Raw genomic sequence first — 15,699 nt, 5'->3', positions numbered from 1 at the left:
GCTCCCTAATACTTAACTATCATTCTCATCACACCAACCACTATGGAGTTTCCCACCCTATTTACATTCATTATATAATCAATTCCCAAATCCATGTTTTGCCATATAATTTAAGTTGACCTTTAGATTCATTTCGTATTAAAATCTAATTAAAATCTTGTTTAGATTCGATTGATCAGAAAATAATGGAAGCGTAGATAGAGCATGTGGTAAAGTTCACCCAACCTTCAAATGGTGGGCCACATCAATCATTCAACGTATCTCTTTCTCCTTCCATACATTCAGGAACAACTGACATATATATATATAAATATAATTTGTTTAAAAGTCCGGAAGTTAGCCAGCGGGCGGTCATATTGTTTCCTCGTAGTATCCCCTCTGGCGATCCGTTACATGTGTTGCTGGGTTGGAATTTTAACTCCATCTACCAAAACCCACCTTTTCCCCCAACTGGTTTTTTCCAGCTTTAAAAAAAGGAAATATGGGTGGCAATAAAGTAAGGCAAGGTTGGCAAGTTACGTATAATATTTTTATTTATTTAGTTTGGATGAGGCAGAGGAATTTGATAGTTGATGCGTAGCGTAATCCCAGCGCAATTCCATTACACTTCACGCCAAAGCAAAAGGCAAAATGCAAAATGCTAGTTTGTTCATTCATTTGTAACAAACAACAGTAATACTTACATTACACTCCAAGATTCTTTTCAATTGGCACAATCCTGCACCCTTTCCGATAAAGTATAATATTAACTCCTGCATTTATACTTTATTCCTCCTCACATGTCACTGCTTTTAAATTACTTAGCACCACCTGTTCCTTGCCTCACAAAATAGTGAGATTCACATCCTTTATGCACTGTCATCTCTGCGCTCATGTGCACAACCAGCTAAAAGCTTGTCCAAGTTAACTCATATCCCTCTCTTCAATCATTATTCTATTCCTATTAACCCATGTGACTCTTCTCACTAAGACGGTGCTTATTCTCCTTAGCTAGAGAGATCTACCTTCCTTCTTTCATGGATTGCCTGTGTGAATAAGGTTGTGAGGGAAAAGAACACATCACATAAATGATGTAATTAAATTACAATAACTAATAATTTAATTTCAATGTGAAGTTGGCATTGATAAGATTATTGAAATAAGTAATTATAATAGTGGTGTTTAGTATTCAACAAGTGCTAGATATTAATTTGTTGCATGTGTCTATATGAGTGAGGAAGAAGTCAAACCTTAATGTCTACCAAGGAAAGCTTGAACCAACATATTTAGAGAGACAATATAAAGTTGTCAAATGATAGGAGTTAACTATTAGGAGGTGGATAACGAGGGGTAGATTATCAAGGTGCTAAGCTAGTAATAATATATCCTCTTTCTTTTCCTTTTTGGTATGTGGTCGAATGTCAGAAATGGGATAAATGACCAAAGCAAAGTGAGGGAGTTTTTAGAATTGGGCCATCCAAAGAACCCATGGTCACAAGATTCATAAAAAGCTAAAGTCAAGTGGGATTCTTTTCCTTTTTGGTATGGGGTCGAACGTCAGAAATGGGATAAATGACCAAAGCAAAGTGGGGGAGTTTTTAGAATTGGGTCATCCAAAGGACCCATGGTTACGAGTTTCATAAAAAGCTAAAGTCAAGTGGGATGGTTGACACCACCCTTAGACAACTCGGCCCGTGGTTCTTCTTAGAGGGGGTTGGGAGGCATGTGATAAAGAGTGACCGTAGGAAATCTAATTACATCCGTGTCAATAGTCATCGAGAGGAAAGTGAGCCCTATTGAAAGGTGATGTCAACAAAACTCTAGCAACTATGCATGAGACATTATCCCATTAACCCAAAAGTAGTTGTGAATGGGCCACTTAAAGTGCAACTTTGTTTGCTTGTACGTAAATCTATAAGAGAACATTGGGATAGATCATAGACATAATATAAAGTAATAAATGTCAACAAAAACAGCTAGAGAATATTGTTAGATTTCTATCTTTCCAAATGCTAAAAAGATTTCCACCATGAAAAATGTCAAATTTAGGTGAACTTAATGATAGAGCATTTTAGCTAAAGTTTTGCTTTCTCATCTAGAGTTCTGTTTTTTTTGTCTAGAGTCGTGCCTTTTCTATATTAAGTTCACTTAGTGACACTATAGTTTACTTATAGTTGAGCTTTATTTAGCTCCCCATGCTAAATAATTTAGTTCTCCTAAATTTAGCTTAGGGCATCTTTTTGCTTTCTATAAAGCATGCCTTTATGCATTCTAATATTCATTCAGTAATCTTTTCTTTTGAGGAATATGACATGTTTCTTGTTAGTCTAGTTTGTGAAAGGTGATCTAGTTTGCTACTTAATCTTTAGCTTTTTACATACTCCCTAAGTTTATCATAAGGGGTTGTGTTGGAGTAATTAGGACAATTATATAATTATTTAATTAATTAGGTCCTTTATTTACTTTTTCCCTTAAGCTAAATTTAGGTGCTTCCATCTACAGTTATGTTTTTCTATCTAGAGTCATACTTTTTCAAGCTTAAGTTCACTTAGTAATACTTCAATTTAGCTATAGTTGAGTTTCATTTAGTTCCTCGTGGTTTACTTTAGTTCTCCTAAATTTAGCTTAGGGCATCCTTTTGCTTTCTATAAAGCATGCCTTTATGCATTGTAATATTAATTTTGTAATCTTTGATTTTAAAGAATATGGCATATTTTTTTTGCTACTTTTATTTGTGGAAGGTGTTCTAGTTTGTTACTTTTGATCTTGCATGCTTGTGTTACAAGCTTTTGTGTCGCAAAATTCAACATGGTAACAAAGCATCGCTTTAGCAAACCCCTTCTCAAGCTTTAAGAGTTTATTTTCTCATAAGCATTGCAAAGTCACTAGGTTTGCCTTCTTGTGTATATCTAAAAGGGCAATTTTTTATCAACTTTTGGAGCAAAACAACATTCGAAATTTTGGAAAATTTTTATTTTTAGAAAATTTCCATTTTTCAAAAAATATCTTCTTTTAGAAACCTTTTATTTTTGAAAAAACTTTCTATTTTAAAAATTTTCATTTTTGAAAACTTTGTATTTTTTCAGAAACTTTATATTTTCAAAAAATTTACATTTTCTCAAAGTTTCTGTTTTCAAAAAGTTTCTATTTTTGGAACCCTTCAAGCCTTCCAAGCCCTAATTGACATGTAGCTGGTTTTTTGGTCATAAATTGGTCACACAGAGTCAAAATTGTACAAACAAGATATTGTAAAAAAGTTGGTTCTAGCGTTGATCTAGTGATGTAGGTGATTTTGTCAGATATTGCTTTAATTTTCCATACCAGACCTCCATAGTCAGCCTTTAGTTTCACACTTCCAAGGCCATATCTTACACATTCACTCATTTTTTTGAAAAGAAGATATGATCTATTACTATTGAACTTCAAGAGTTTACCCCAAGTAATTTTGATTCAGTCTTTTGTGTTTTCACTTTATGGTTGATTACTTGGTCTTTTTGGCTCTTGAAAACTTTTTTTTTACGCTGGATGACATCCCTTGGGTTGTTGTACATGTATGTCTAGCACTTCACTGAATTTGGGCATTTTGAGCATCTTTTCATGCACTTCTTTGTTTGTAGATGTACTGAGATAAGGTGCCACTTTTGTGTATAGTTTTTGGGGATTTTACACAATCTGATATACCTTATTTTGTGCATGCACTATCTTATCAAGTTCCATAGGGGTCGTGTAGTGCCTTTTTTTTCATCACAACTTTGTTTTGTGAGTGTCCCTCCAGAATGACATCAAGTCTTAAAGATTATTTTCCTATATGTGTGTCTGCATTGGTTGCATACTCTTTTTTAATTGCAAGTACTTTCTTGTGCACATTCAAATATATGTTCTCCTTCATGCACTACTTTGTGACATACAATTTTTGTGGACCTACAATCTCTCTGCCTTGTCAGCATTATGGGGGGGTTCTACTATTGGTGCTAATGCTTCCTTATTTTTTGTTTGGAGTGAGCTACGTATTTAGTATTTTTTCCTATGCATTATCTGAATGTAGTGGCTTTATTTCGATGAGATGGATATTTTACCATATTGACACTCTTGCACTCCAGTTTTGTGCAAGCCACCTTCCATCTTTTATTGATCGATGTTATTTAGACTATTGGCACCTTTTTTTTTTACTACAAGTTTGCTCTTGTATGGTTGAGTAGTGTCATTGGGGCCACTTGTGCAGATTCATGTGACATTTATACCTTCGACTAATAGGTGTTTTGCCTTTGTTTACCATCTAATTGTTTGAGTAGTGTCGTTAGGGGCACTCATGCAACTTATTGACTTCTTGATCTTGATCATCATCTTAGTTTCAAATGAGGATCTCCGTTCAACACTATAGTAGTTATTATTCGGCAGTTGTTTACAACTTCTCTATGCATCGAGGATGTTCTTCATGTTCCTATTATTTTTTGGAGTCTTCATAGTCCTTCATTCTCTTTTTCTCTCTTTTGGAGAGGATTTTTCTCCCACTGAGTTTTTTTCCTTTTCTCTATTTGTGAGAGATTGCATTACATTGGTTTGTACATGGGTACCTCATCAAGCCTTGTGTTGTCGGGACCCATTCTTGCATTCATGCATTTAGAGGTTTTTTACTTCCCCCTATGTTTTACTTAAGGGGGGGTGTTAGAGCATTTTAGATAGAGCTTTTCTTTTTCATTTAGAGTTATGCTTTTCTATCTAGAGTGCATGCTTTTTCTAGTTTGAGTTCACTTAGTGATACTTTATTTTAGCTATAGCTGAGCTTTATTTAGCTCCTCATGCTTTACTTTAGTTATCCAACATTTAGCTTAGGGCATCTTTTTTCTTTCTAAAAATCATGTCTTTATGCATTGTAATATTAATTTTGTACGATCTTTTCTTTTGAGAAATATTATATATTTTTCTTGCTACTTTCATTTGTGTAAGGTGTTCTATTTTTTTGTTTGATCTTGTTGACTTGTATTGCAAACTTTTGTGTTGCAAAATTCAACACTTAATAGGAAATCTATACGAATTTCCAAAAATAATCATATACCATAAAAAATGTTAAGGCTTCTTGAAAATCATGAATCCAATACGAAGCAACCTAGGCTTTTAGACAAAACCAAAAGAGGTGCTTGAGGCACTTTAGCTATCCACAAGATGGACAATGAGGATTGACAACACCAAATTGAGTGACCTTAATACCAATAAGAAGGCCTTGATACAGAACAGATAAGGAAAAATGGGTAAGCTTCATCTCAATGATAACTAAACAAACTATCTAAAGTCTATGATGCCAAGAATATATTTTAATTTTGAAATCATATGAAGGTGTAGAGAGTGCCAAGTGTATCCCTTGCATGATCTATAATTAAAAAATGATGTAGATCTAGATACCTTTTACATCTTTCAATTAATTTTTGAAACTTCTCACACTAAATTTTTGAACCATATGGTAAGGAATAGACTTAAGAATAGTTTAGAATGACTCAAAATCCTAATTAGAGAGCCTATATTTCAATTTGACCTCAAACCAAGAAGGAAAGATCTTAGTATTTTTTAAACAAGATTAGAATTTTTTTAATTCCATTGTGGTTATTTTCAATGCACACATCCAGTATTTGTAGATGCTATTTAAGTTGTAAGAGTTCCTCTAAATCTCTGGTCGGTGGTACTCCTACAAAGGCTTTCTCTACAAGTGTATTATAGTTGTGATTTATTGAATAATATATCGAGTTACTTTAGAGTGTGGGTTTTTCTCTTGTAGGGGGTTTCCCCATGTACACCTATGTTATGGTATTTATTATTTATTTTTTGTTTAAATATATTTATAAAATTTGTAATTGTTAAATTTTTCAATACAAAAGTTTGCAACACAAGCTTGCAAGATCTAATAGAAAAATAAAATGCATTCCACAAACAAGAGTACCAAGATAAATATGTCATATTCCTCAAAATTAAATAGAATCAATTACAATTGTACAATGAGGTTCATATAAATAAAGCACAAAAACACGTTCTAAGATAAATTTAGGAGAATTGAAGTGCAAGCATGATGAGCTAAATAAAGTTCGACTCTAGCTAAACTAGATGCACAACTAAAGAAACTGGACGCATAAAGGCACAACTAAGTGAACTTAAGCAAAAAAAAAAGCATAACTAGTTGTTAAATTTCTCTAACACCCCTCCTAAGTGAAACTTAGAGTGAAGTAGAAAACCTCTAAATGCATGAATGCAAGATGGGTCCCGATGACAAGTTATGATGAGGTATCCATGTGCAAACCAATGCAATGTAATCTCTCACAAATATAAAAAAGAAGAAAACCTAATAGGAGAAAATTCCAAGTTTCCAAAAGAGAGAAAAAGAGAATAAAGGACTGAGAAGCCTCCAATAAAATGTCCCAAAAAGGAATAGGAACATGAAGAACATCCTCGAAGCACAAAGAAGTTATAGATAATTGTCAAATGATGATTGTTATAGTGTTGAATGAAGAGTCTCCTTTGAAACCAAGATGATGATCAAGATCAAGAAGACAAGAATTTGTACGAGTTCCCCCAATGAAACTACTCAAAAAAATAGATGGCAAACAAAGGAAAAACATTTGACAATCGAAGATACAAATTGTACATGAATTTGCACGAGTGACCCCAACAACACTACTCAACCATGAGAGAGTAAACTACTAGTCAAAAATACATGTGTCGTGTGGTAGTCACTCCCTCAAATTCAAATAGCTAAACAGATAACAAAATTGTACAGACAGGAAACAACTTTTTTCATACATAACATTTATTGTAAGCCTTTTTGAGGTGACATATCAATTGAGGATATGTCACCTCCACAAAAATAGAATGCAAGAGTGTCTATATGGTAAAATCTCCATCTCAGCCAAAGAGAAACCAAGGAACCATTAGCACCAATAGTAGAAACCTCCCATAATGTTGACAAGGGAGTAGCATGATAGGTCCACTAAAATTGAGTGTAGTGCATGAGGGAGAATCTGAATATGCACAAGAAAGTACCTACAACTCAAAAAGGGTATGCATGCAATGCACATATGCATGAGACAAGAGTCTCTAGGATTTGATGTTATCATGGATAGACACTCACCAGACAAAGGTGTTATGGCAAAAAAAAAGGCACTGCACAACCCCCATAGCATTTTATAATTTAGTGCATGTACAAAATAAGACACAACAGAATGTGCAAAATCCCCAAAAACCATACACAAAAGTGGAAGTTTATTTTAGTGCATCTATAAACAAATAAGTGCATGAAAGAAAATCTCAAAATGCCCAAATACAGCAAAGTGTTGGAAATACATGTAGAACAACCCAAAGGAAGTCATCCAATGCAAACAAAAAGTTCCTAGGAGCCAAAAAGAAAAAGTACCCATTTGTAAAGTAAAAACACAGAAGTCTAAATAAAAAATACCTAGGAAGAAATTTTGAAACGATAGCAGCGGATCTAGATATAGTACTAAACTACATTTCCACGATATCTAGCTTTTGAAAAAATAGTCTAAATGTGCAAGATATGGCCTTGAAAGTGCAAAAAAGAGAGCTTACTTCAACAGCTTGTTGTATTCATCAAGGGCAAAATCAAATTAAACCACCTACAAATTTGAATAACCCTCTAAACCATCTTTCCAATTGTAGCATCCTAAATTGTACTCCCTTACAATTTTGTCCTCATTTGGACCCTCACCTTTGACATTCGTTCCCCGAGGCCTAATTGGAGCCCTGGTTCTGCTCACACCATGCACCAAACTCAATATTTCTAACACCTATACTTTCTCCCCCTAAATTCTAAGTCCCTAATTAGTTAGGACTAGAGCGCCCTCACTCTGGTCCTCCCAATCAAGGCCCATTTTGGGGCCTCATAATGGTAACTTGAAATGGGTAAGAACCTGGATCCCATGTCGGCCCATGTCAGAATTTTTTTTTTTTTTTTTACTAAGCATGTATAAAAGGAGGTCTACTCCTCTCATTTTGATATGCACATCCACGAATTCAATCTGATCAATCAAGCATTCATTCAAATTCAAGTGACCAAGTAATCAGACTTCTTTCAAGCATTGGAGTAGAAGCACATTCATGTTCTATGTTCTATGAAGACTACATGAAAAACTAATTCCTTGTGAAGACAAAAAAAACTTCATAAAAATGTATATCATTAGTGTTTCAAACATTTTTTAAGCATTTCCCTCAAAAGGAAATCATTTCCACTAAAATAATTCATTTACATTTCAATTATATTTCAAGGTTAATTCTAAAATTGGGGTTTGACCTAAGGAAAACCCCTATTCCCAACCATTTTTCCTTCTCTATTGTGTGCAGGAACTGCAGAGCTGCAATTTTTAGGATTAACATTATTCACAAAGATGAACTGGTTCCTCTTTAGACAACGAAAAGTGTGGAGGACTAGAGTGATGGGCATTCTGGTCCTGACAACTTAGGACGACCTTTAGCGAACACATCTAAACACTCACATATTGCTCAGATCTAATTTCATGGCTCTATTTAACAATTTTAGCTCACTGTTTATGCATAATTACTTCAATTTCAGTACATTTACCCTAATTTCAATATTTTCACAATTCAACTTAAAAAGAGGGAATCAAATCCTAACCAGTTAATCTAATCAGAATTCTTAGACTGGTCCTTGTTGGATTGATGTTAGATCTATTAGATTCACCCTCTTTAATGTAATGGTCCCCAAGCAAAATATTAGTGGTTTTACTACATCATTGGGTGAAACCCTAATATTTTCACCATCACATTTTGGTGAACCCGATGTCTTGCACCTTAATTTCTAATTTATGCTCTTAGATCTAATTGTTCATTCATTTACAAATTCAATTTTACATTTACAAGTTTGATTTTCAATTGAATTACACAATTTTAGATGTTAAATTCACAAGAAACCCTAATTTTTAACTCTAAAATTGAACTCGTGGGTTGTTTAATTTGGATTAATTATTTCAGATCTAATTACTTATGCAATTTCAAATTCAAATTTACAATCATAGATCTCATTCTCAATTGAATTACATAAATTTAGTGATTGAATTTATAAAAACCCTAATTTATAATTCTAAAATCTACTTGTGGGTTGCATAATTTTTCAAATCTATTTTCAGATCTGATCTTTATGAGGTGCTATGCTATGATTTAGGGGCATTTATCTTTCAAATTTACAAATGAAATTGTTAAATTAATTGGTTAATGAATCATTTTTATAAAAATTTGCATTATTTAATCACAATTCTATATTTAAAATTCAAATTTGCCTCCTTTGCACATGAGTTTTATTACCATTAGTCCTACCTACAACATTCCCTTGAGAATAAGTTGTAGAATTAAGGCTTCCCAAGGTTTAATTACTAAGGATATGGAGCCTAATTTGGATAACTTATTTCATGAGAATGTTGGTGGTTTCTCTAATCCAATAAATGATGTCATTTATCCTCATTCTTTTCATAATTCTCATTATGTGGATGAATCACTAACTAGGGTTTCCATTGATCAATTGGAGAAGATTGTCGATGAATTTGAAAATCTTCAACAATAAATGAGTCAACAATACCTCGAACGCGAGGCAATCCCATTGCTTGAAGGATTAAAAGAGAATGGTTCAAAGAGATAAAATTGGTGTTGATTTATTGGGTGGCCTTACTCATATTGTTGACACTAATATCATGCCTATGAAAATTTGTGTTGAAGTCCTTGGTTACACTCAAGGTACTAGTCAATTAAATCAGTTTATTCCTATGCCAACATCCTTACCTAGTGTGCCTACATTCACATCTTCTATCATGACTACTTCCACACAAAATGTTAATCCTATACATGTTAGTCAAGGGGGCAACTTTGTTAATCAAAACTCTTGTATCCCTCTTTCTATGTCTTCCATTTGTGAATCAATCATCTCCCATATCTACACATCATAGTGTTCCACCTACTTACTCCCAACCTCCACCTACAGACAACAATGTTAACTCCTCCATCACAATCCAATATGTCTAATTTTAATCCATCTAGACCAAAGGAACCATCTATATCCTAGCCCAAATTGTTTCATCCTTACAACAACAACTAGCTTCCATTACCCAATCCAATTAGTTTAATGTGCCCACATTTGATGTAGCGAGTTCATTATCTGATGACATTGTCCAAGGTGTCCCTCCTAAACATATGCAAGTCCCTCGATTGGAGTTTTATAATGGAAAAATTGATCCCTTGACTCATGTGAAAATATTTCAAACTTTGTGTAGTGAGTTTTATCATGGTCAAAAACTTATGGCTAAATTGTTTACTTTAACCTTTAGAGATAAAGACTTGCAATGGTATTTTTCTTTACCTCCTTATTCTATTACATCATTTCAACAATTAGCCAATGTTTTCATTCAAAAATTTCACAATAATATTGGTCCTAAAATTACTTTGACTGATTCGATTCATTGTAAGCAAGGTGTTAAAGAAAAAGTGACTGATTTTATTGGTAGATATAAATATTTGTATTCTCAAATTGCTTGTCCTATGCCTAATCAAGATGTTCAAATAATTTTATTTCTAATTTGCAAAAATATATTAGGGATAAGCTTCTCTTTTTTGAGTTTACTTCTTTTACGCAATTGTGTGCAGTGCTCCATAATTATTAGGTTCGAGTGAGTCAATTTGAATCATCCTCTTCAATAGCTCTAGTTGATAAGAATGAGAGTGCTCAAAAATATTTTGTGAAGTTTAAACCAAACAAGGGATACATCAAGTTCAATGACAACATCAATACTCAATTGGCAGCCACGACATCAAGTATGGCCCCTTTATCCAAATACTTGAGAAAATAGTTTACTCCCCTTTCTAAGTATTTGCATAGCATTATGACACAATTAATAAATAAAAATGTGTTGAAACTTCCTCCCATCAAGCCAATTTATACCTCCAAATATTTTCCACCTCCAAACCTTTGCCACCTTATCATGATCCCAAAGCCTTTTGCTAATTTCATCGTCAACCTGGTCATTATACTAAGAAGTGTTATACCTTAAGGAATAGGATTTAAGACTTTATTGATAATAATACCATATCCACAGCTAGTGTGAATGAGAAGGGAAACAAATCTGTAGCTCCTCCTAATCAAAATCTTCAATTATTTCCTAATCCTTTCCCTTCCCATTCTACTAATGGGGTTGAGTCTAAACCTCTTGCATATTCTCCTAATGACCTTGGCCTTGGGTATAATAATATGGTAAATCTTGTTGACAAACCTACACCTCCTAAGGACCTATGCATTACCTTTGATCCTAGTGAGATAATTAATGCACCTAATGGCCCAGTATATATCACTGCGAAGATCAAAGACAAACTCTCATGAGGGGTGCTCAATGATTAGGCGTGTATGGTGAATGTGATCACTAAAGAATATCTTTATACTTTATAATTGCATCAAGTAACATATGATAAATTCAATGTAGTGGTCAAGGTGTATTATGTTATCAACTTTCCCTACTATTGGTTCTATTACTCTTCCTATTGAGGTTGGTACAAAGTGCTTAGATGTCAATTTTTCTATCATTCTTACAACGGATCACTTTCATGTGAAGTTGGGACATACTTGTCTCTCTTCCATGAAAGTGATCCCTTCTCTATTCATAAATATTTAAAATTCCCTCATAATAAGAAAATCATAACAATTAATCATAGCATGTACCAACCCACGGTGAGGCCAGGAGATGTCAACCTTGATTATTATTGGCTTAAACAATTTGAGCCTCTTAAACCTCTAAGTGATTCTCTTTTTCTCTATTATCAAAAGTGGAAGGATGAGATGATCTTATCTTTGAGTAAGCCTAGATATCTTATACCTATTCCTCCTCCTCATGATGGACCCGGTCTCCTTCCCACACCTTCTTAGATTCCTCCTATATGCCACAGTTCTACCCCCTACATCTTACAAAGGGAAGTGCATGGCATCCCCTATTTTTCAACCTAGTATACCTTCTCCCATTCATCCTTCTTTAAAGGAAGAGAAGAATCCTATGTCCATTGATACTAAACCTTCACAACCCTCGGCTAAAACTAAAAGAAATCATTTTGTGAGAGAACGGCGATAGAGAAATCATGCTAAGGCTCATGAACTTGCTTCTCAACCTATTTTCTTTTTAAAGACACCAAATGTTGACTTGGTCCCATTTTTCTATCCTTTGTCTAACCCTAGGGAGGAATTTCAACCTAAATCACCAAGATTAAAGATGCTTAAGAAAGATGATGGTTCATGTTCTATTCATATTAGAGATCCTTTATCAATCTTGATGAAGAAATGGATGAAAATGATGTTCATGCTAACAATGTTGATGTTAATGATTCCAATGATGAATATGAGATTGTAGATGTTGATAATGATTTATCTAAACAATTTTCAAAAGCATTAATCCTAGCTCCTAGTGATAGATAAAGTGACTCGTCATTAAAGCATGGTCCTTGTTTGGAAATGGAAGTAGCTCCATCTACCATGCTTTAAGTTTCTCCTCTTGCATCTTGTCCACCTTACTAAAACAATGTTCAACAAGATTGGGAGGAAGATGATTTGCTTGATTAGATTCATTTGTGTTTTATATTCTCTCCCCACTCTTGCTTGTTAATAATGTGTTTCCCCCATGATGTGCTTTTCTGGTGTGACATTCTTCTATTTTTATCTCAATTCTTCTATTTGTTGTCCCTTGTGTTGTCTACTTGGGGATGACACAAAGCATTCAGATCTCTTTTGGTCTCTTCCATGTTGACTCAAAAGACACATGTTCCCTTCTTCCATGGTGCTCATGGCTCCACTACCTTTAGGGGATGAGGTAAATTCAATACATACATATTCATGATATACATTATTTATTATAAGAGCATACTGACCCTAGAGTTAGTGGATCCCTTATGTGTTTTTATGCTTTGTGACCATTATCCTTTGATTTGCCCTTTCTTGGGGGCATATCATTATGGAAATGTGCTTGTCTTTGGATGTGTGCTACCTTAAAGCAATTTCTCCCAATAAGGCATATGAAATCAATTTTAATGTGCAGACATACACTCCACTCAAAGTTTCACTTTATGCACACACTATCACATTTTTTGATGCTCAAGTTACTTTGCAAACAGAGCCTTTTGCTTTGTAATTTGGTATTTTTATTTTTAATGGTCCATAGCATCTGAACCTTACTAGGCTACTAGTCATGATTCTCTCTTTCCTCTTTCTTATGATGACCCTTCTATCTTGATGTTCAAGTAGTGAGATCCTAAAGTCTATTAGGGGCTTGGTGTGTCTTGTCTCTTTGATGTCTTGAAAAAATTTCTCCAATGCAAACCTTTGTACTTTACCAAGAGTATGCTTAGTCTCATACTCTTGCTAAAGAGGGGGCTAAATGTAGTATCTTAAATTGTATTCCCTTATAATTTTATCCTCATTTGGGCCCTCAACTTGGCGTTCATTCCCCGAGGCCTAATTGGAGCCCTAATTCTGCTCACACCATGCACCAAACTCAATATCTCCAACACCTATGCTTTCTCCCCCTAAATTTTGAGAGTCCTTGATTAGTCAGGACCAAAGCACTAGCACCCTGGTCCTCAAGGACCAAAGCACCCTCACTCTGGTCCTTCCAATTAGTTCTCATTTGGGGCCTCATAATGGTAACTTGAACTGGGCAGGAACCCGGATTCCATGTCATCCCATGTTAGAAAATTGATTTGTTTTTTGACTTGGCATATATAAAAGGATGTCTACCCCTCTCATTCTGATATACACATCTACGAATTCAATTCGATCAATCAAGCATTCATTCAAATTCAAGTGAGAAAGAAATCGGTCTTCTTTCAAGCATTGGAGATGACATTTATGTTTTATGGTTTAGGAAGACTACATGAAACCCTTATTCCTTGTGAAGACAAATAAAACTTCCTAAAAAGGTATATCATTAGTGTTTCAAACATTTTCAACATTTCCCTCAGAAGTAAATCATTTCCATTACAACAGTTCATTTACATTTCAATTCTATTTCATCTATTCCCAACCATTTTTCCCTTCTCAATTGTGTGCAGGAATAGATGCGGAGCTACAATTTTTAGGATTGACATTATTCACAAAGATGAAAAGGTTCTCCTTTGGATGGTGAAAAGTGTAGAGGACCAAAGCGATGGGTATTCTAGTCTCGACAATTTAGGATGACCTTTTGGGAATATATCCAAACACTCACATATTGCTTAGATCTAGGTGTGTGTATCTGTTTGGCGACTATAGCTCATTGTTTATGCATAATTGCTTCAATTTTAGCACATTTACCCTAATTTTAGCATTTTCATAATTCAACTTAAAAAGAGGGAATCAAATCCTAACCAGTGAATCTAATTAGAATTCTCAGACCTATCCTTGTTGGATTGAGGCTAGATCTATTGGATTCACCCATCTTTAATGTAATGGTCCCTAAGCAAAATATTAGCAGTTTTACTACATCATTGGGTGAAACCCTAATATTTTTACCATCACACCAATGATATGTGGAAGTTGAAAAATAGACATCGTATGAGAAAATTATGGTTAAAAAATCAAAGGAGGATTGAAAGGGTTTCTAAAATAGAAACTTTTTAAAAATATACTTTCAAAAAATAGCAACTTTTCAAATGTATAAAGTTTCTATTTCTAGAAACTTTATAGAAATAAAAAGTTTCATAAAATAGAAAGTTGCCAAAAATAAAAGTTTTCAAAAGTAGAAAGTTTCCAAAAATAAAAAAACATTTCAAAAATGGAAAAAAAAAGTATTCCCATTTTTCTCCAAAAGCTAATAAAAATTAATCACTTCCAAATCCACACAAGAAGGCACATTTGTTGACCCTGTAATGCTTCTGAGAAAATAAAACCTCAAAGCTTGAGAAGGGATTTGTTGAATCTATGCTCTGATACCATGTTAAATTTTGCAATGCAAAATTTTACAACACAAGTCTACAAGATCAAACAACAAAATAGAACACCTTTCACAAATGAGAGTAGTAAGAAAAATATGATATATTCCTCAAAACCAAAGATTACCAGATGAAATACAATTGTACAATGAGGCACTTATAAAGAAAGCACAAAGATGCCCTAAGCTTTAAATTTAGGAGAACTGAAGTGCAAGCATGAGGAGCTAAGAAAATCTCAACTCTAGCTAAAGTAGATGCACAACTAAAGCAACTATAACCATCCTTTAAGCACACCTAAGTAAACTTAAGCCAAAAAAGCATAACTAGTTGTTAAAATGCTCTAATATTAATTATTAAAAAATTAAAATTCATACAACACTCTCGTCAAAGAAATATTGTAGGAAACATTTTTGTACGTACCTTGCCTCTTTTCAAATCCAAGCCCCTTCCAAAGTTGATGCCTATTGGGTACACGTGTAGGAATGTAATGCCTAATCAAAATATTTCATGTCTCATTCCCTTCCAAAGTTTTGATAATCCACTTAATGCATAAAGATATATATACCTTGATGTTTGATTGGAATTAAGTCAAGTGCACTAGAATCAAAGGGAGTAAAAAATATTCCACGCAACTCTGTGAAATCCTCTACCCTAGTTAGGGAGACCCATAAAAATACCTTATTTTTTTTTAAACTTTAGACATGAATCTTTGGAAGGTGTTGGTTCTCCAACTTGCTTTCAAATTTTTTTCATCTTTAGCCCTAGATCTAGCAT

This window comes from Cryptomeria japonica, chromosome 1 (genome assembly GCF_030272615.1).
Source record: "Cryptomeria japonica chromosome 1, Sugi_1.0, whole genome shotgun sequence".
NCBI classification, from domain to species: Eukaryota; Viridiplantae; Streptophyta; class Pinopsida; order Cupressales; family Cupressaceae; genus Cryptomeria; species Cryptomeria japonica.
This window is presented reverse-complemented; position numbering follows the sequence as displayed.